Source organism: Spermophilus citellus, assembly GCF_964194105.1.
Source record: "Spermophilus citellus genome assembly, chromosome: 10".
Classification (NCBI taxonomy): domain Eukaryota; kingdom Metazoa; phylum Chordata; class Mammalia; order Rodentia; family Sciuridae; genus Spermophilus; species Spermophilus citellus.
The window spans coordinates 83,256,985-83,276,857 of record NC_138197.1 but is presented as its reverse complement, the minus strand read 5'-3'; the positions used below and the strand labels follow the sequence as shown (position 1 = coordinate 83,276,857).

General features: G+C 40.9%; 1 pseudogene across 1 annotated transcript in view; it reads right to left on the bottom strand.

Moving 5' to 3' along the window:
* The window catches only part of LOC308658278, a 28,881-nt pseudogene extending 10,042 nt beyond the window's left edge, over nt 1-18,839 (bottom strand). The window contains exon 1 of the transcript in view: nt 17,990-18,839. The product of the transcript in view is annotated as an uncharacterized misc_RNA (transcript). The remainder of the gene's footprint in view (nt 1-17,989) is intronic.
* Between the last annotated feature and the right edge of the window lie 1,034 nt (nt 18,840-19,873).

Below are 19,873 nucleotides of genomic sequence, written 5' to 3'. Positions count from 1 at the left end.
AAAGTTATGTTAGATTTGGAAAAAGAACAGGAAGATTTCAATCTTTTTCTAAGACTTGGTAAAGTTTAAATAAATCAAAATTATCTTTTCTTTGTTTATCTTTTCAATAAAACCAGCTCTTCACTCCATGGATCTTTTGCATTGTTTTTTAGTCTTTCCTTTGTTCATTATTGCTGTACTCCTATGTCTTTCCTTCTAATTTTGGGTTTGGTTGGTTCTTATTTGTCTACTTCTTTGAGTCACAATGTTAGGCTATTTATTTGAAAATTGTCTCTTTCTTTCCTTCTCCCTCCCTCCCTCTTGCCTTCCTTCCTTCCTTCCTTCCTTCCTTCCTTCCTTCCTTCCTTCCTTCCTTCCTTCTTTCCTTTCTCTTCTTTCTTTCTTTACACTTCCCTCTTAGTGCTGCTTTTGTTGAATCCCACCCGTTTTGGTATGTTGGGTTTCCATTTTCATTTGTGTCAAGAAACATTTTAATTTCCCTTTTGATGTCTTCATTGGCCCTGTGTTAGTCACCTTTTTGTCACTGTGACCAAACTAGTTGAAAAGAACAACTTGGAGAAGAAGCTTATTTTGTCTCTTAGCTTCAGAGGTCTCACTTGGCTCATGGTCAAAGGATTCCATTGCCCTTTGCTCAAGGTGAGGCAAAACATCATGGCAGGTGGGACACAGAAGAGGAAATCTACTCAATTCATGGCATTTGGGAAGCAGAGAGAGAGAGGGAGAATCAAGGTGCCAGGGACACAATATAAACTGCAAAAGCATGTGCCCAGTGATCTACTTCCTCCAGCCATACCTCCTCTCCCTATACTTACCACCTACTCAGTCCATTCAAATCAAAAAAGCTGATTAGGTTACAGCTTTTGTAATCAATCATTGTACCTCTGAACATTCCTGCATGAACCCAGGAGATCTGGGGGGACACCTCATATCCAAATCATATCAGGACCATTGGCTGTATTTTTTGTGTAATTATTAGTACACACATTAGTACAATTTCTAAAGTTCCTCCCCTTGTTGATGTCTACTGTAGTCAGAGAAGATCCATGATACTTTTGAATTTTTTAAAACTAGTTGAAACTTGTTTTGTGACCAAAGTTTCTCTTGGGTCTCTATCTCTTGGCTATGCTTTTCATTTAGCTCATAAACTGTTTTCCTAATTTTGTTGAAATGACTAATCATATTTTCATGTAACTCATTGAGTTTCCTTAAGATCATGGTTTTGAATTCTTCATCCAGAAATTGCCAATCTCATTTCTTTCTTTTACTAGAGTTACTGTGTTCCTTTGGGGCATCATGTCACCTTGCTATTTCATACATCTTGTGTCCCTACACTGACCTTTGTGCAACTGGTGGTTCAGCTGCCTCTACCAACTTTTGTAGTAAAAGACTTTCTCTTAGACATATGTCATTGGGTGTTGGTTGACCAGAACAAGTTGTCATTTGTTCTAGGCGGGCACCACCCTATAGTGTCTTTGTAGCATCTTCAGCTCTAATCAGCATTGGCAATGCCTGAGGTATCTCAATGGCCTTGTATGCAGGGGCTTGTGGGATTGCTCTGCCAGCTGGGAGGTAGCTCTCATCAGCAGGGCAGGTTCACCAGCAGCACTGGGCATGCTGTGCCCAGAGTCCTGTTCTTTATAAGGCCTTTGTGTGTCTGTGCTCCACAACATTTCTGCTGGATTTCCACTGTACTCCAGCACTTTGCCCTGAACACTCCAGTGGAATAATCATTTTTTTTTCCTTTTGGGGGGTCTTTTTTGTGGAGGGAATTGCACCAAGCACCTCTAGTCTTCCACCTTGCTGATATCCCAAATGGTCACTTTTTAATCAAGATTGGAAACTCTGAAGGTATTTTAATTATAGTCATTTGAAATTTTAACATAAGCACATTTAAAACTTCCTGTTGCAAAGGCTGCATCTTGGACACTGGGTCCTAAAAGGCACTGCAACTTATTCCCCTCTACCTCTCAGCTTCATTCATATGAGGAAGCAATCTGCTCTACTGTGTGCAGCCCCAGGAGGCCCATGTACTGAGGAACGGAAGCCTTCTGCGCATATATGAACATATGAGCAGGCACTGTTTTAAGAGCTTACATATTTTACTTTATTCAATTCCTATACCACTTTGAGGTAGGTTTTTATGGTCTCCATTTTTCAGAGGAGGAAACTGAGTCACAGAAAATTTATGAAACTTTCTCAAAGTTACACAGCTTGTGAGTTGTGGTGCTGGAATATTGATAACAAGGAATATTGGCACTTGCATTTGTGTTGTTAATCATGCCTATTATGAGGTTACTAATATTTGTTTGAGGTTGGGGAGGAGGGCCAGGGGGCTAGAGGATAGGAGATCAGGGGAAGAGGAAGCTAAACAAATGTAGAGGGAAATGTGGCTGAATGCATAAGAAAACAGTATTGTGACATCATCATATTTAAACATTTGTTAAATTATTATATGCATATAAAGCCATTTGTAATACTAAAATGGAAATGAAATACTATAGGCAAATACATTTGAACATATCAATTGGCTTATTCCATACAAAGAAAAAAATTCATTTGCTATGGTTCTTATTTTTTAATAACATTTTATTCATTCAACAAGTATTTAATAAGCATAATTATATGGTCAGACCAAAAAATATTTAATGAGCATATACTATATGTTAGTACAAATAGTGCACATATTTGTCCTAGCTGTTGGGGAATACAACAGTGAGTAATATATTGTGATATATTGTCAACACTCAAGGTGTTGACAGTAGTGGAAAATGGAAATCAACAAATTTGCCTTATAATTATATGACCCTCCTCATACCTGTAATCCCAATAGGATGGACATAAGTTGTTTTCAAGTAGTACTAAAAAAAATAGTAATGGAGAGTACATTTACACCTAGAAATCAACTCTGTCAATCAACCAACTATGCCGGCCTTCCTCAATTCCCCCTGACTACCTTTTTTTAAAAATATTTTTTAGTTGTTAATGGACCTTTATTTTATTTATTTGTATGTGGTGCTGGAATCGAACCCAGTGCCTCACACATGCTAGGCAAGCATGCTACCACTGAGCCACAACCCCAGCACCCCCCACACACACACACAAAACCTTTTTTAATGTGTCAAAGAAATGTAAGTGTACCTGGAATTACCCATATAGGCTCAAGTAATTATAAAATCAAAACCAAAAAGGAATTAAAATGAGAAGCAAGTGCATTGATTTTTAGATCTTCATGAGACTTCAAAGATTCAGTACATGATCAAGGCTTTAGCCATAGCAGAAGGGAAGGCCTATATATACTTTGGTCTGGGATTTGATACAGTGTTTGGGATTTGTACACTGGTACTATATCAGTATACACAAATGCATGCTATTTTCCCTTGGATGAAGACATTCCACTGTTTCATTTGTTAGGTTCCATACACAGATTGGTCAGGGCTCTTTTCAAAACCACTCTTCAAATTTATACATCAAAGCCTGTTATATTAACAAAGTAATTGCCAAATGGGAGTCTCGAAATACCAACTGCTGATTTTGCAAAACTTCTGTCAATTAGAATCCCTTTGTGAAAGCCAAATTATGCCAAGTCAGGGAGCATTTGATTATTCGAGACTGGAACACACTGTGCTGGTATTTATTTCTATGTCATAAACTACCTTAAAAATAGGCATAGAATAATGGGTTAGGTTTTTTTTTCTTTGAAGTACATTAAGGCAAAGCAAATTCATTAAGCATTTCACTGCAAACCAGGCATGAGAGGAACCAGAGGCTGAGCCCCCCCTGGGGAAAGCATTTTCTCTCCTTAGTTTCATCACCCTGTGGAATCTTGCAGATTCACCCTAAAGGAAGGATGGTATCAAACCTTTCTCATCAGCAGCCCTAGGGCAATGGCTGGCAGGTAGCGCTCCGCTGCTTTGAAGGAACGGCCCTCAGTCTGCATCTTCTACCACTTGCCCCTCTCTGTTTATGATCCTGCCACACTGGTTTCTTTTCTGTCTTTTCTATTCCTAACTCAGAGCCTTTACACTTGAAGCCCTCTATACTAGGAAGCTGGCACCAATTTCCACCCCCACCCCCACCAAGTTGTCGAGATTCTTTCCTGATCAACCCTAAAGGTAACTCACACTCCAGACCCTCCCTCTTTCCGTCTACCTTCTATTTCCTTGGGTGGTCATCATTCTCTGGTACCCTTTTCCTCCTTTATTTTTCACTTGTATATTGCCTCTCTCCCTCCCTGCAGAATGGGAGCTCTGTGAGACCAGAAGAACCTTGCCTAGTCAGACTCTGCTCTATCCCTAGTGTCTGGAGCCAAGCCATGCACACAATAGGCACTCATATTTGTTAAATGAATGAGATAGAGACGGAATGCTAATACAAGAAGATGGTAAATGCCTGTTATAGCTCAAGTTGGACACTGTGGTTGCTTTTCCTTGAAAAATCCATTGACTTATCCTTCGTAGCTTCGGAAATGTTCCCTTTCAGGAGACTATTAGGTGATGACATCTTGTTGGATATTTCCATATGATTCACAGTATCACAAGGCCAACAGTAACTTTTCACCTTGGTGCATTATCTTTCATTTCTTGTCCAATCTGGGTCAGAGTTTAAAAAGAAAAATAGAAAGAAAACAATGAGAGAGAGCCACTTATCAAATCCACAGTACCAGTTTTATTTCTCTGACAACTCTAGTTCATACATTCTGGGGACAAGCCACTTAGACATCGAAGGACTTTAATTTCCTCTTCTCAACTGTGAGACTAATATAGCCATTATGAAAACTAATGAGATAATGTATAATGCTAACACGTGCCATATAAATATTTTTTAAAAACAATTAACGTACTATTTCCTTCTCTCCTTTTTCTGTTTCCAACCCAGGGTCTGGATTTTCATCTCCTTCCTCCCACAAATTACAGAAATCCACTACCATTGAGTAACTGCAGTTAAACCGTGCCTTGGAGGTCTGTGTCTGTTTTGTTAAACACAGCTCCTACCCCTCAGGCACTGAGTCTGATGACCACCATGGTGCATTGGTAAACACAATGATGATAACAGCCTGCCAGCCTTGTTTCTCAGTCTCAATTATGGGTGGGCATCATTGGGCACCTGGACCACACATTAGTCACAGAGGCTGAGTGGATTCCAACCATAAAAACCACAATTATACCAACACTCCTGATGACTTTGCACTTCTCGTTATTTTTATCTCTTGGGGAATCATCCAAGGCCTTCATAAAAATATTTTTTAGTGTCTCTGCTGAAGCATGCCTCTGTGGATTTTATATTTTATGCTGTCTGCCTCCTCCACATCATTTCCTTACTTATCAGGACAAGGATGGTTACATGCCAATGGATTTACAATTTGCTAAAAAGTCCTGATAGTCCCTGTGCAGCTAGTCACAGTAGCTAAGTGCAGATAAGGCGACCACTTCCCACAAGTGGGACTGTCAACCAAATGCAAAGATAACTTTTGCTACCCGTGAGCTATAAGAACGGTGATAACACACTGAGTGCAGGCACCTGAAACTTCGTGGACTGTTTATGGAGTAGCAGCAGCAAGATTATCACCATTCTGCAGAAAGCAAAGGGTGGAGCCAACTGATTGCTGGTGTACCTGCCACCAGGTGTCCAGGATGCCAGACTTGTACTGTGGTCTTTAACACATGTACCATGGGATCATAGCTTTTCAAACGTAAGTGACTTCCTGATTCAGGGACTTCTAATATGTCTAGTCAGTCTGCCTAGAACTCTGTTCTCCCAAATCTTTAAAAACTTAGTTCCTGTTCCTCCTTTTGGCATATGTTCAAATGTGACTTCCTTAGAGGAAGCCTCTCTAACCACCCAAATTGGTTCAGTATCAGGAAGTCTTGACTACAAACAACAGAATTTCCAGCTACAAATGTCTTCAACAATAAGAATTTATTTTCCTTCAATCGAACAAGACTGATATAGGAATTTTTCTGTATTGACTTAGAGGTTCAAAGTTGTGTTAGAGCCCTAGGTGAGTTTTTTTGTTTTTTGTTTTTTTGCCATTAGTTTGTGGCTTTCCCCTCATGATCACAAGATGGCTACCATAGCACCAAGCTTCATGTCCTCATAAGATAATAACTAAAGTAGGAAAAAAGGGAAGAGTCTCCTCTCATGATCCTCATTTTATCAGGGAAGAAAAACTTTCCCAAAAGAGTTCCAGCAGACTTCCACTCAGATAGCACTGGACAAGACTGATGCTTATGCCCATATCCTACCTGCTGGGGATGTGAAGTTCTGGCAATTTTAGTCTTTAAAGGAGGCAAATTTTGTTGGCAAGAGAGAAGAGGTGTTGACTGAGCAATGGGCCATGTCTACTACAGCAAGTTCTTCCAGGTATATGCTCTTATAGCATGCTGTACCTTTCTTCTGTTCCTGTAACAATTTTCATATAATTATCCCTGCTCAAATGTAAATTCCATGAGGTCAGAATCTGTCTCTTGTTCATCACTGGATTCTCGTTTCCTAGCTCTGTGCCTGGCCCAATTCCAGCTTCATAATTTGTGGGACTTACACTAAATAATAATTCGGGGCTTCAAAAAAACAGGATAAGTGATATTAAAAGTATTTTTAAAAGTGCTTTCCTTACATTCTCTCTTTCAATTTATCATGGTATTGTTATTTCCTACTTAATATTATCCTAAGAAATATTTAAATTGTAAATTACTAAACTTACATTTTTTTACTATTCATCATTATGATGCATATTGTGAACTTTAAATGCAAATATAAATGGAATTATCAAAGTTAGAATTTGGATTTTGTAGCTGAAACCTGTATATGTATATTCTTACCAGAACGGTGGGACTGCTGCACAATGCTGACTCAGCTATTTTAGTTCATTTCCTGATTTATGCACATTCTACCTCCAGCTTGCTAAGGATTACAGAATGACTGAAAGGGGGAGAAATGTCTTTCCCTTCTATAGCATCACTTGCAGCAAAAAAAAAAAAAAAAAAAAAAAAAAACCTAAGAAAGGCTACGATAGATAGCATCTTCCATTTTCTTGGAATACCTGTGCCTTTTTCCTCTGTTGAAAGCAAGTTCTGGTCTAAATGCCAAGTGTGGTCACTTGGGGCTGCCAGCATTGCCACATACCTAGTCCTAGTGGTGACACATTTACCTTGTGCCATCTCATTGAATTCCCATGCATCACAGGTCTACTGGAATTTTATACTGTGGACATCAAACATGGTATCTGTTAGGTCGGCAGGCTCCCTTTCCCCCTCCCCTTTCATGGAGGCTGTGGCTGGGGACTTTCCACCTGGCTGAGGAGACCCAAAATGGCCAATCAGAAGCTGACATGACAACAGGCCCCAACCACCAAGGGTTCCTGCAGAAGCAATCACCCTGTCAACTCAATCAGCCCTGACCAACTCGCCACAGACACGATCCCCCTAAACTCGAATTGGCCAACCTGCTCAACAGCAATTTAGCTGCAATTTAGCTGCCTAGGTCCTCATACCTTCAGTTTCCCTTATTAGCATTGTTCTTGCCTTTCCTGCTGATGGCTTCCCCAGCCCTCACCCTTTGTGGACCTGTGGACCTGAATGGTGACCCTCGCCTGGGAGCACTCCCCGATAAACCTTCTTTTGGTGCTCATTCTTGTTCCATGGTTCCTGATCTCGGTCTCCCCTTTCTGCTTTACACTATCTAGAAATGGGGTGACTAGTATTGAGGTAGGCTCACAGGTAGTGCACAACTTCTCTACCCAGGTGCACGCTCTATTGTCTCATCATACTTCACTTACAAAGCACTTGTTCAACTATAAAATGACAAAGAACCTCCAGAGGGCAACAGCAAAGCATTAAACCAGGCTCAGTTCCATTCTGAACATGAAACCTTCTATGACCACACAGATCACGCACCCACGAAGCTGATGTTTTTGTCACTTTTTGCCACTGTGACCAAAAGACCTGATAAGAACAATTTTAGAAGAAGAAAAAAAATGAAGAAGAAGAAAACTGACACTCACAATTTAGAGATCTCAGTCCACAGACAGCTGACTCCTTTGCTCTGGGCCTAAAATGAGGCAGAACTTCATGGCCGAAGGTTTAAGGAGGAAAGCAGTTCAGGACATAACAATCAGGAAGCAGAGAAAGCATTCTGCTCTCCAGGGACAAAATACATAATCCCAGGGAACACCCCTGGGACCCACCTCCTCCAGTCTCACCCTACCTGCCTAGAATTACCACCTAGTTAATTCCTATCGTAGATTAATGCACTGATTAGGTTAAGGCTCTTATAATCCAATCATTCCATCAAGAACTTTCTTGCATTGTCTTAAACATGAGCTTTTGAGGGACACCTCATATCTAGACCATAACACTAAGTTTGTATGGCCCATGTGGATATCAGTAAATATTTGATGGTAAATAAATGAAAGGAAGTGTCTCTTTGGCCTTTTTTTTTTTTCCTTCAAACTAGAGATTGAACTGAACTCAGGAGAATTTTACCACTGAGTCACATCCTTAATCTTTTTTATTTTTTGTTTTGAGACAGAATCTTGCTAACTTACTTAGGATTTCTCTAAGTTGTTGGCACTAGCCTTGAACTTGCGATCCTCCTGTCTCAGCCTCCTAGGGCTGCTGGGACTATAGGCATGTGCACCACTACTCCTGGCTCTTCCATGTTTGACTATGAATGAACCACTCAGGTTCTTAAAGCTTTCTCCTAATCACAATAAGTTCTGGAGGAAGGCAGAGTAGGCCCCTACAGGTTGCAAAATGTAGAGATAATCTGGTGGAAAGTTGAAATGTTGAAAGATTGGACCAAGGGAAATTCTCTGGCCCTTAAAGATGGAGTCAAACGTCTAAGACACAGTTTTCACAGATTATAGGAAACTTGATGCTTCTCTGGAGTCAGAGTTCTCCAGAGAAACAGATCCAAGAGGAAATTACACAGAGGTCAACTTTGCAATTATGAAAGTCAAGAATTTCCACAATATGTCATCTGCAGGCTAGAGAACCAGGTAAATCAGTGGTGTAATTCAGTCTGAATCCAAAAGCCTGAGAACTGGGGAAGGTTATGGTGTAGCTCACAGTTTAGAAGGTTTGCAAACCAGAATTGCAGGGGAGAATGGTGGGTTATGTAAATTCCAAAGTCTGAATTCCTATGAACTAAGAGCTCCAATGTCCAAGGACAGGAGAAGAAAGATGTCCCAGCTTAGAGAGAGAGGGAGGATGGAGAAAATTCACTCTCTCCCTATCATTTTATTCTTTTGGGACCCTCAACAAATTAGATGATGGCCATCACATTAGTGAGGGTGATCTTTACTCCTTCTACCAGTTTGAATGCTAATCTCTTCTGGAAACACCCTCACAGACACACCCAGAAATGTTTATCAGTTATCTGAGCATTCCTTAGCCCAGTCAAGTTGATATATAAGCTAATCATCATAACTGTGTTGAAACATCTGGGCCTCAATGTCCATAGGGGTCTAGTCTCAACACAAGTGGGGCAAACCAACTGCACAACTTGGTGCCAACTGTATCAACCACAATGTTAATGGTGCTTTCCAGAACTATAAACTAGTGGCAAAGGCAACAGATGAGAATCCCAAAACTGACAGAGAATCAGAAAAATCTAAAAAGTCTAGACCCTAGCCAAGGGGGCTAATGTTTAAGTAGAATTCCCATCCATTCAGAAACTGCAGCCTCACACAGGACATTGAGATCAAAAATCTAAGAATAAAGACCTGGTTTCATCATACAGCTATATGGACTTAAGTAATAGCTACCAACCTACATACAAATAAAAAAAGAAAGAATACTGACTGTGGGACTAAAAACATTTCATGCAGAGAGGTCTTATTTTCTCCAACAGGAGCATAAACTTCTCAAAGGTAAGAGATGTTCTACACTGGCTTTTCAGACAGAACCATCTAAATTTCCACCCTGGCTTTTATATTCAGCTTAGGGAAGCTATTAAATCTCACAGAACCTTTCTTTTTATCTATAAAATGAGAACAGTAACTTCTACATCACAAGATGAACATGACGGCTAAATGTGAAACACTTAGAATAGAGCATACCATATTTTTTTCAGAAAAGGACAGTGGACACTGTTATGATTTTAGTTTTCATATTCTCGAAGACAGGTGTATTGTCTTAACCTCTTCAAAGAGCTCATGTTATGAAACTTCAGAGAAAGGCCAGGACAGAATGTATATTGTAACATTAGAGAAACATTAAAGGCCATTAGTTCACCCTGTTCAGAATCATCCAATTATACCTAATATTTGTAAATTTTCGTCATTGCCTTGGCAGTCAAAGCAACTATAATATTGTCCCAACATATCTTCATATGCTTACTTCCTAACTCTCCTCATGCTGAAGCCAGTCTTGACTATCTGCTGCTCCCCTAAATATTACTCATGACCTCCTGTCTATTATCATGCCACTGAGATGCTAGAACTTTCCCCATTCATCCCAAGGTCCCAGTGAAATCTGTCTTCACTCCTTATATCAGCTGTAATTTCCACTTTTGTAGTGACTCACTTCTGCCTCCTCCTTCTATCTAATTAACATATGCGCTCATTTTAAAAAATATATAAGGTGGATTTATTTGTATCTTTTCCCAGAGTTGAATTAGATCCCTTTTATCTGCCTATGAAAATACCATCTTTCTTTTGCAAAGAGCTACAATTCTGCATTAACTAATTTTATTCTTTCTGCTTTCTGTGTAAAACAGTACCTTAGACTGTGAATATTCAACCCTCACCCCTGAAATAAGGCAGTCATGATGTCTTGTTTTGGCTCCAGCATGTTTTAAGAAACTTTACAAATTTGAAAAGGAACAATTTCTTTCTGTTTCAGGGCAAAGGCTTGTTCTATCTATCACAAGATGAACAGCCCTTTCTCGCCAGTTGTTAAGAGCACACCAGGGGCTGGGGATGTGGCTCAAGCGGTAGTGCGCTCGCCTGGCATGCATGCAGCCTGGGTTCGATCCTCAGAACCACATACAAACAAAGATGTTGTGTCCACCGAAAACAAACAAACAAAAAAAAAAACAACTCTCTCTCTCTCTCTTAAAAGAAAAACAAAGAGCACACCAGAGTAACAGGATGAGTTAATCAGAAAGGAAGTGGGGTGTCTGGAGATATCCCTTACTTGGTAAGTGTTTGCCTCATATGCACAAGGCCCTGGGTTCAATGCCCAGCATCAAAAAAAATAAATAAATAAATAAATAAAATAAGGGCGGGGGACACCTTCTCAAAGGGAGAGAGTGAGTTCTCCCAGAAAGGAGAAGGGTTGCATTTCCCTTCTGGCCTCCAAGTATATTGTAGTCCCAAGGAAGTTTCCAGAGAGTCCCGCCCAGATCTACCTCTTGAGTTTTGACTGCCACAGTATGACATGAGATTTTCATGTCCCTACTGCACATGATAACTCTAGATGATTTTAGCCCGTGCTGACTGATTCTAATTGGAACCAGATTTTACAGATTTCATGGTTAGGGGAAATTATCCTTATCTCCCTGAGTTCTGAGAGCTGGTCTGTGAAAGGATCACAAAGGTCCTATGTACATACCACAGGGTAACTTGTGTTCTTCTTATCAGCATTTTGGGTCCTGTATTTCTCCCATAGATAACAGGTAGTTTGCTGAGGAATGTTACATATCCTGTTGACTTAAGCCAGGCAGGGCTGCAGGTAAATTGCTTTTTTAAAAAAGAACCCTGTGGGGGTCAGCACAGTGGGCTGAGAGAGTGGGAAAGGAGAGGAACATACAACATAGGAACTGCATGACCACTTCAAAAGAGGTTAGTATGGTGCTCACAGAATTGGAATTTTTAAGGAAATTGAATCTCCCTGGTTTTGCCTCAGTTGCCTGCCCCCTAACTGATTTTTTACCCTTTGACTAGTCTTCAGCAAACTTTCTTTGTGAGGGTCTTAATGTTTCGGTTGCCAGCGTGGTTGTGAGTTCTGACATAGTTTTCATGATAAGGGAGGATCCAGCCACCCAGTAAAGTGTGACCTAATATCGAAACTATGGTTTTTCTTAAAGGTATATAATATATTATGTTCCAGGGAGGTTTTAATGTACCAGGCCCCCATCGTCCAGGTTTTTCCTATCAGACAAGGATTCACATGGGTTTCAGTTGCCCTTGATTGTCCTTTCCCTGTTTACCCTTTCATGGCTGATCATCTACCTAATGTTAAAAAAAAAAAAAAAAATCTGTCAATCCATTAGGAGAGACCAAGTGGTATTTTAAATTCCAAAGTATTTCTACTTTGAAAGCCATTTTTCACTATGTTTTCCAAATACTAAATCTTAATTGTGTACAGCCATCAAGCCATAAATGTGTTCCTAATCTCCTAATGAAAACAAAAGAAAAAAAAAAGAAAAGAAAAAAACCCTCCCTTGACTATAAGCTTCTTGGAAGAGTTGCTTGGAGTCAAGACCTCTACTTTCACATACTTAACCTATTCCAAGTATGCTTCATCCTGAACCAAACCTCTAAGATTGTTCTACTGTGATCTCCATTCTTCAAGATCCAAAGGTCACTTTGGCCCATGCTGACTGGTTCTAATTAGATCCAGATCTTACAGATTTTATGCTTAGGGGGAATTATCCTTATCTCCCTGAGTTCTGGTCTGTTTAAGAGTCACAAAATTAATTCATTGAGAATAGGGAAACTCTTATCATGATAGTATATTTCAAAAATGTATGTTGAAGGAATGCATTGCATTTTTTACATATGTGAGAATGACCTTTAAAAAATAGGAAAGAAGTAAAACAAAACTGGGAATAATAAATATATTTCAAACTGTTTAAAAAAAAAAAAAGAGTCACAAAAATCCCCCCTCTGTCAGCAGCAATTAAAATAGGGCCTGCACCATCCTTTTTGAAATATTTCTTCTTGGTTTCTGTGTATCACGTTTTCTTGATTCTCCTTTTATCTCACTGAGTTGCTTTTTTGCAGATATCTTTGTTGATAATTCCTCTTCTCTCCAACATCTAAATTTGGAATAAACTAGGACTATGTCCAAAAGCTCCTTAGATCTCATCTATATGATGATGAGAGCCAAATCAAATCTTTAAATTTGTCTTAATTTTGAAATTCAAGTCCCCATGCTTACACATGTAAAGACCCACTTTAGGATGCCTCAGAAATACACTGGTGAAAACAACTTCTGAATTCACTATCTTCGAAATCTGATTTTCCACCAGCCTTACCCATATCAGCAAGAAGGTACCACCATCCACCTGGGTTCTCAGGCCACATATCAGTCTATAACTTAAATCTGATTTCTTGATCTTCTTTATCTCCCATATCCAATCCATCTATTAGTCCTGTTCTCTCCGGCATTGAACATATCCATAATTGTCCATTTCTCTACATTTTTTTTTTCCTGGTACTTGGGATTGCACTCAGGGGTTCCCACATGCTAGGCAAGTGCTCTACCACCAAGCTTTCAGCAACAGATCTCTTTCTTTTTCATTTTGAGACAGGAACTTGCTAAGTTGCCCAGGCTGGCCTCAAACTTGTGATTCTCCTGCCACAGCCTCCCAGGTCCCTGGGATTACAGCTGTGGGCCACCAAGGCCAGCTCTGTTTGTCCATTTCACCACATCCTTAGTGTAAATCACCATCACTCCCCACCTACACTTAATAGCATGAGCTTCCTGACTGGCCTTTCTTCTTGTTCTTTCTTCTGTTCCGGTAACTTGATCTCTTACAAAATACTCATCATCACATTCTCTTCTAAAAATGCGTGGTCTTTTCAAATGTACATCAGTGATCTTTTAAATATGTTTAAAAGTTTAAAAGTTTTTATGAGATGCAGTTACCCCTGATAGGTAGCTGACAGACCTGAATGGTGAAAACGTGAGGTTAAGGGGATAATTCTATAGACTGGGCTGAGTGCATGCACAGACAGACAGACAGACAGACAGACACACACACACACACACACACACACACACAGACACACACTTACATGCTTTCTTCTAAAAACCAATTTACCAGTAGCCACCCTGGCTCTGCCTGGCTTAAACTAATATGACATGTGACATTCCTCAACAAAGAGAAAGGCAGGCTCATAGACTTCTCCCTGCTCATAAGAAGAACACAAAGAGAAGTCTTTGGTGACATTTATGAAGAAGACTTTGGTGACATTAATGCAGACCAGAATTCATGACTCAGAGAGACAGGATAATTAAAAGCAAAGACCCCAACCATAAAATCTTTAGGAACAAGTTCCAATTAGAATTGGTCAGCAAGGGCCAAGGTGACCCAGAGTTGCCTATGTTCTTTAGCATGTCATTATAATAGTGAATTTTTCCCTCCATGGGGTAAGACCATGAGCAGGGGTGACTTGAAAGTCTGATGTCATCCTGCATCTGTCAAAAGTAGTGGGGCATGGTGGGAACACCTGTAATCTCAGCAGCTCCGGAGGCTGAGGCAGGAAGCTCACAAGTTCAAAGCCAGACTCAGCAACTTGACAAGGCCTAAGCCACTCAGTGAGACCCCATCTCTAAATAAAATATTAAAAGAGCTGGAGTTGTAGCTCAGTGGTTAAATAGCTCTAGGTTCAATCCCTAGTCCTCCAACATCCCTGCCCCAGCAAAAAAGTCAAAAGGTGGACCTGGGTTGGGACTCTCTAGAAACTTCTCTGGGACCCCAATAAAACTGGAGGACAGAAAGATGTGTGGTCCCTCTCCACTCTGAGAGGACATTCTCTCCCTTTCTCCCTTAAGAGTGTCATTTTGTCCCTTTTCCTTTCCCTTCTAATAAACTCCTGCCTACAATTATGTGTGACTCACTTGGCATTCTTCTGGCAATATTGCAAAGAAGTAGTGGTTTCAGGCCGCCCCACAACATGGCTTAGACTTTGCAGGTAGATCTTGCTCTATAACAACCCCTCCCCCATCCTAATCCTACCAGGGGGAGGGTTTTTAATCACATTTAAAATAAAACCTGAATTATTAACAACAATTGGCAAGGCCCTCCATAATCCCACCACACTAGTTTGTCTCTTCCACACCCAGCTCCTCTCCAGTTCACCACAGAAATAGTCCTCAGACACTGAGACTATTCCACCAAAGGACTTTGCACCAGCTTTTTTACTATTTGAAATACTCTTCTTTGTCCTCTAACTCGCAGCTTGAGTTTCATTTCCAAGACACCTTTGCTGATAACCCAATCTATAGTTGACTCCTTCCCACTATTAGCTTTTCATTCCATCGCCTTGGTACTTATCCTATCACTACTTATTATTTTTTTCTTTTCTTCCTTCTTTCCTTTCTTGCTCCTTTTCTATTAATTTTTATGCTTTTGCCTTAATCCTGTCTCAGAACATAAGCTCCATGTGAGCAGGATCCATATCTGCAGAAATGATCCTTAAACTATCCCCAGCACGTATTAGTACATTTTTGCCCTTTTACACGAACGCGCGCGCGCACACACACACACACACACACACACTACTGCACCCAGAATGCATGATTTGACCATTGTAGGACAGGAATAAACAAGTGGAGATAAGAATTTAAAATTCAAACCTACAGTAACAGGCTTGATGGACAAGCATCCTGAGCCATGCTAGGTTTAAGAAGAACCCAGCAGGGGAAGGGAACACATGATCACAGTCTTCAGGAATTTAGTGGATGCTTCTTTCCCAAATAGCCCTAGGGCTGCCTTCCAGTGAAAGCAGAAAATCATCAAACTAGGGACATTCTGCTCACTAGGTGGTCAGGCAAGTGTCTGCCTCTCTCCTCCACCCACCTCCACCCCCACCTGAAACCTAGGTCATTTCTTGTGTTACAGCCAACAGCTCCCATTTATTCTTCCTTCTCCTCATCACTATATTTTCAACAGAACGTCAATAGAATAGCATAAAAGAAAAGGGATGTGTTCCCAGTCAAGCAATGACTGGAAAGAATTCAGAAATACCAAGAGACAAGGAGGCAGGCAATGTCAGAAAACACAAAGCCAGGAAAAATGATGGAGGGAAACACATTAACTTGAATATGGATTTTTTTTTCTTTTTAAACTCTTCAAACCCCATTAATACTTAGATCTTTAAAAGCGTTCTCTTAGACTCAACCAGTACTTGAGGGACATCAATCAAACTTCTTTTTTTTTTTTTAACTCCTGAAACAATAGAAACACACCTCTTCTATTTGAAGAATCATTCTGAGTATGTACTGAAATTCAGAAAATACGAAAATAGATCTCAGATCAGCTCTTTCTTCTATCCCCAATAACTCAGGATAAATTTTCTGAAATGTTTTGCTTATCCCACCTTAACAGGAATGCACCAGGAAAAAGGAAAAGCCTGATTTAAAACTATATTAAATATTTAGAAACAAAGTAAGATTGCCAATTTCTCAACATCTGGGGGTTGATAAATACTAAATAAGACCAACTACCAAATATGTGAAATATTAATGCTTGTAGTTGTTTTTTCTACAAATGCAAATATTCTAACATTTTACTTGCATTTTTTCCATAAACTTGTTGCTTTAAAATACACTTCTTAGGAAAAGGAAGCATTTTATCCAAATGAACAATAAGAAAATAATATAGTAGATTTTTGGCCATGCTTGTAAATTTCCATCCTCTGCCATTTAAGTATTCAAATATACCATAAATATAAGAAGTTCAAATTTTTATAAAAAGCACAAAGGAATCTCAATAATGGTATTAAACAGCGAGTTTGACAACAATGAAATTTTCCACACCTATTAACTCTGTTGCAGTAGTATGTCTCTTCTACTTTTGGCATTTCCATCTTCTTTAATTAGATAATTGTATCTATTGTGGAAGGTAAGGTCAAATGTTTAAGTGGTAATATTAATTATATGTTTTCCCCATAATTCTCAATATTCAAAATGCCAATTAGCACATTTATATCTATCAAAGGCAAGGAATAAGTATTTGTCTTAGGAATCCTTTTTTTTTTTTGTCTGCTTTTTCTCTTATGACAGATGGTTTTAATGCAGATGGAATAAAAATGGGTTTGTTGCTTATTACGGGAATACCTGTTCCTGGTGAGTAGTATTCACCTCCAAATCACAGCCCAATGTTGCTATTATGAAAGTCCGAGATCTGGGGAAGTCTCCTGATGTGATGTAAAACTATGCTTCCTGTGTGTTTGGTGGGCCATGTTTTTTTGTGTGTTTGTTTTTGTTTTTTAATGAGTGAACCATTTCATGAGAGCAGAACCACCAGTTGTCCCCATAGCTGTGATTCTGGTTCACATGCCCCTAAACCTACCTCAGAGACTTGTGGGAGGTCACATGTACAGATTAGAGAAACCAGACCCACCTGGAGGGATGGGTAGCCCCTGTCTGGGGGGCATTCAGCAAAGCACAGTTTAAAATGGAAGCATTACAATAGTTAAAAGAAAAACAAGACCTGGAGAGGGAAAACATTGCAAAAGGGAAAAATATCGTAAAAATATGGCTGGGGATATGGCTCAAGCGGTAGCCTGATTGCCTGGCATGTGCAGGGTGCTGGGTTCAATCCTCAGCACCACATAAAAATAAAAAATAAAGATGTTGTGATAACCGAAAACTAAAAACTGAATATTAAAAAATTCTCTCTCTCCTCTCTCTCTCTCTCTCTCGCTCTCTCTCTTAAAAAAAATATTGCATCTAAAACTTAAAAAAAAAAGTAAAAATAAGATGTCAGGGGTTGTGGGCCATGGGGTTTCCACTTGGCCTGTAGTGTTTGGGGGCTCAAATGGCAGAAGGTGGGTCCACTACTGTGGCCAATCACACTGATGCCAGGGTGAGATTAACAAAATGGCACAACCCACTCCAAGGCCCAATTAGGCAAGTGGCTGTTTCCATGACTCACTCCCTTCATGACTCTGGTCAGTGTTAACGAGAGAAGCCAGAGATAAGGACGCCCCTTTCTTCTGGGTCCCCTGACCATGAGTAAGGGTGCTTGAGATACATGGGAAACGCACTCTCTCTGAACTCTAGCTGAAAGCAGCTCTTCTAGTTTGGCCTCCCACCTGCACCCACTGGGTGTCTTCATCAGCTGGAAGGGGCTAATCCTGGCACGTGGGAGACTCCTCCCCGCAGACCTAGGGGAGGAGTAGGGGGGTGGGGGCAGCTGCTCCTCTCCTGGCCCATAGACTGGCTGGCTGCCCCAGTGCTTGGGTTCTTTGATGCACAGCTCAAGGAGGACCTTGGTGGGCCGCTCATTCACCCTCTCCCTGGGCACTCCATGGCTAAGCAGCCAACCTGTGAGGTCCTTGCATGTGAGGTCCGGCCCCAGCATGAGCTTGGCCCAGCCTGGCTGGCTCTGGCACCAAAGCAAACCCACATTAGCAATGAGCTGGATCTCATCGCAACCTCCAGCACGGTCATGCCCTTGACTAACAGGCTGACCAGTAAGAGCCACGGCTCGGAGGTCACCGCTGTCAGAAGGCGCTGCTGCAGGGCCTGAGTGAAAGGCACATCCTCTGGCATACTCCGGCACAGGAGGTGAGGGTGGTGAGGGCGGCTCATGGTAGATTCGGTTGAGCATGCCCAGCTTATGCATCATCTGGATGCCCACCTCCACAGTGGTTCAAGGACAAAAGGGCGGTTCAGTGGCCTCGAAGTGCAGGAAGAAACCCAGTGTCCACACCAGGCCTGCAGCAGCCAGGTGAGCAGCATCTTGCAGTGGTAGTTGAAAATGGCATCCTGGATTAGGTCACCCAGCAGCATCAGTTCCCTGGAATTCAGGGACAGAGCTGAGTTCCCCTGGTTGTACACCTGTAGGATCCAGGAGATCATGAGCTCTTTGAGGTTCTGCTTGAAGTGCTGAGAAATGTCCAGGAGCTCAGTGTATGTATAGTAGCAGTCTCCCCAGCCCATCTCTCAACCGAAGACACACCTGCCCCAAGGTAGAGAAGAGCAAGAGGTTCAGGAGGGGCACTGTTGCAGAAGTTGCCGGAAGTAGAAAGGGTCACACCCCCACCCAGTACTTCCTTGGAGTGGTGCCCCTCAGATCCCCAGGTGTCAAAGGTCCTGGATGGCACTGTGTATTCAGGGGCAATCAGAGCCCAGTGCTGGATATCATGGGGGTCCCCAAGAACAACTCTGACAGGACAGCAATCCAGTGATTTCATCCCTTCTAGTATAGGGTTACTGTGGAGATTACGGAAGCCACTGCTTCAATAGTGCATGATGCTGAGCTGCTCCCTCCCAACCGCAGCCTCTTCCACACTTACCAGGAGGGAAAGCAAGGCAGCAGGACACCTGGAGAAACCTCCAAGATGGAATGATGGTGGGTAGCCCCTCTGGTAGAAGATACACCCTGAACCTCCCACTCTGCAAGGTTAGGCCAAGTTTTTAATCACTGCCAAGACTAATTCATGTTCATCCTATTGAGTAGTCTGCAGTTGTGCCGGATTGGTAGCCAACAGTGTTAACAGCAGATCACAAAAAGTGATGTTCACTCCTAAAATTATTTAGCCTGTGTGCTTATCATTTACCAATAGTAACCAATTTTCCTACCTCTGTTTAAGTTAAAGTCAAGAGACTGTAATCAAGAGATTCCATGAAAGGATAATGATGACATAATGACCAAGACAGAGGTCAGAAAGTATAATCAGAATGGTTTATATAATTTATCAATAAGATTTTCATTTTAGAAGAGTTTTTAAATTTTCAAAATAGTTGCAAAGATAATGCAGAATTTCCATGTAACCTGCATTCAGTTTCCTCTAGTGTGAACATACTTACATAACCCATTCATCAGAACTAATAAACCAGCATCAGTGAGTTACTATTAAGTCCAAGCTTTATGTGCATTTATCCTCATTTCCTTAATTTTATCCTAAAATCCTTTTTCTGTTTTAAGATCTTGTCCCAGATATCACAATATATTGCCATCACATTTCCTTAGG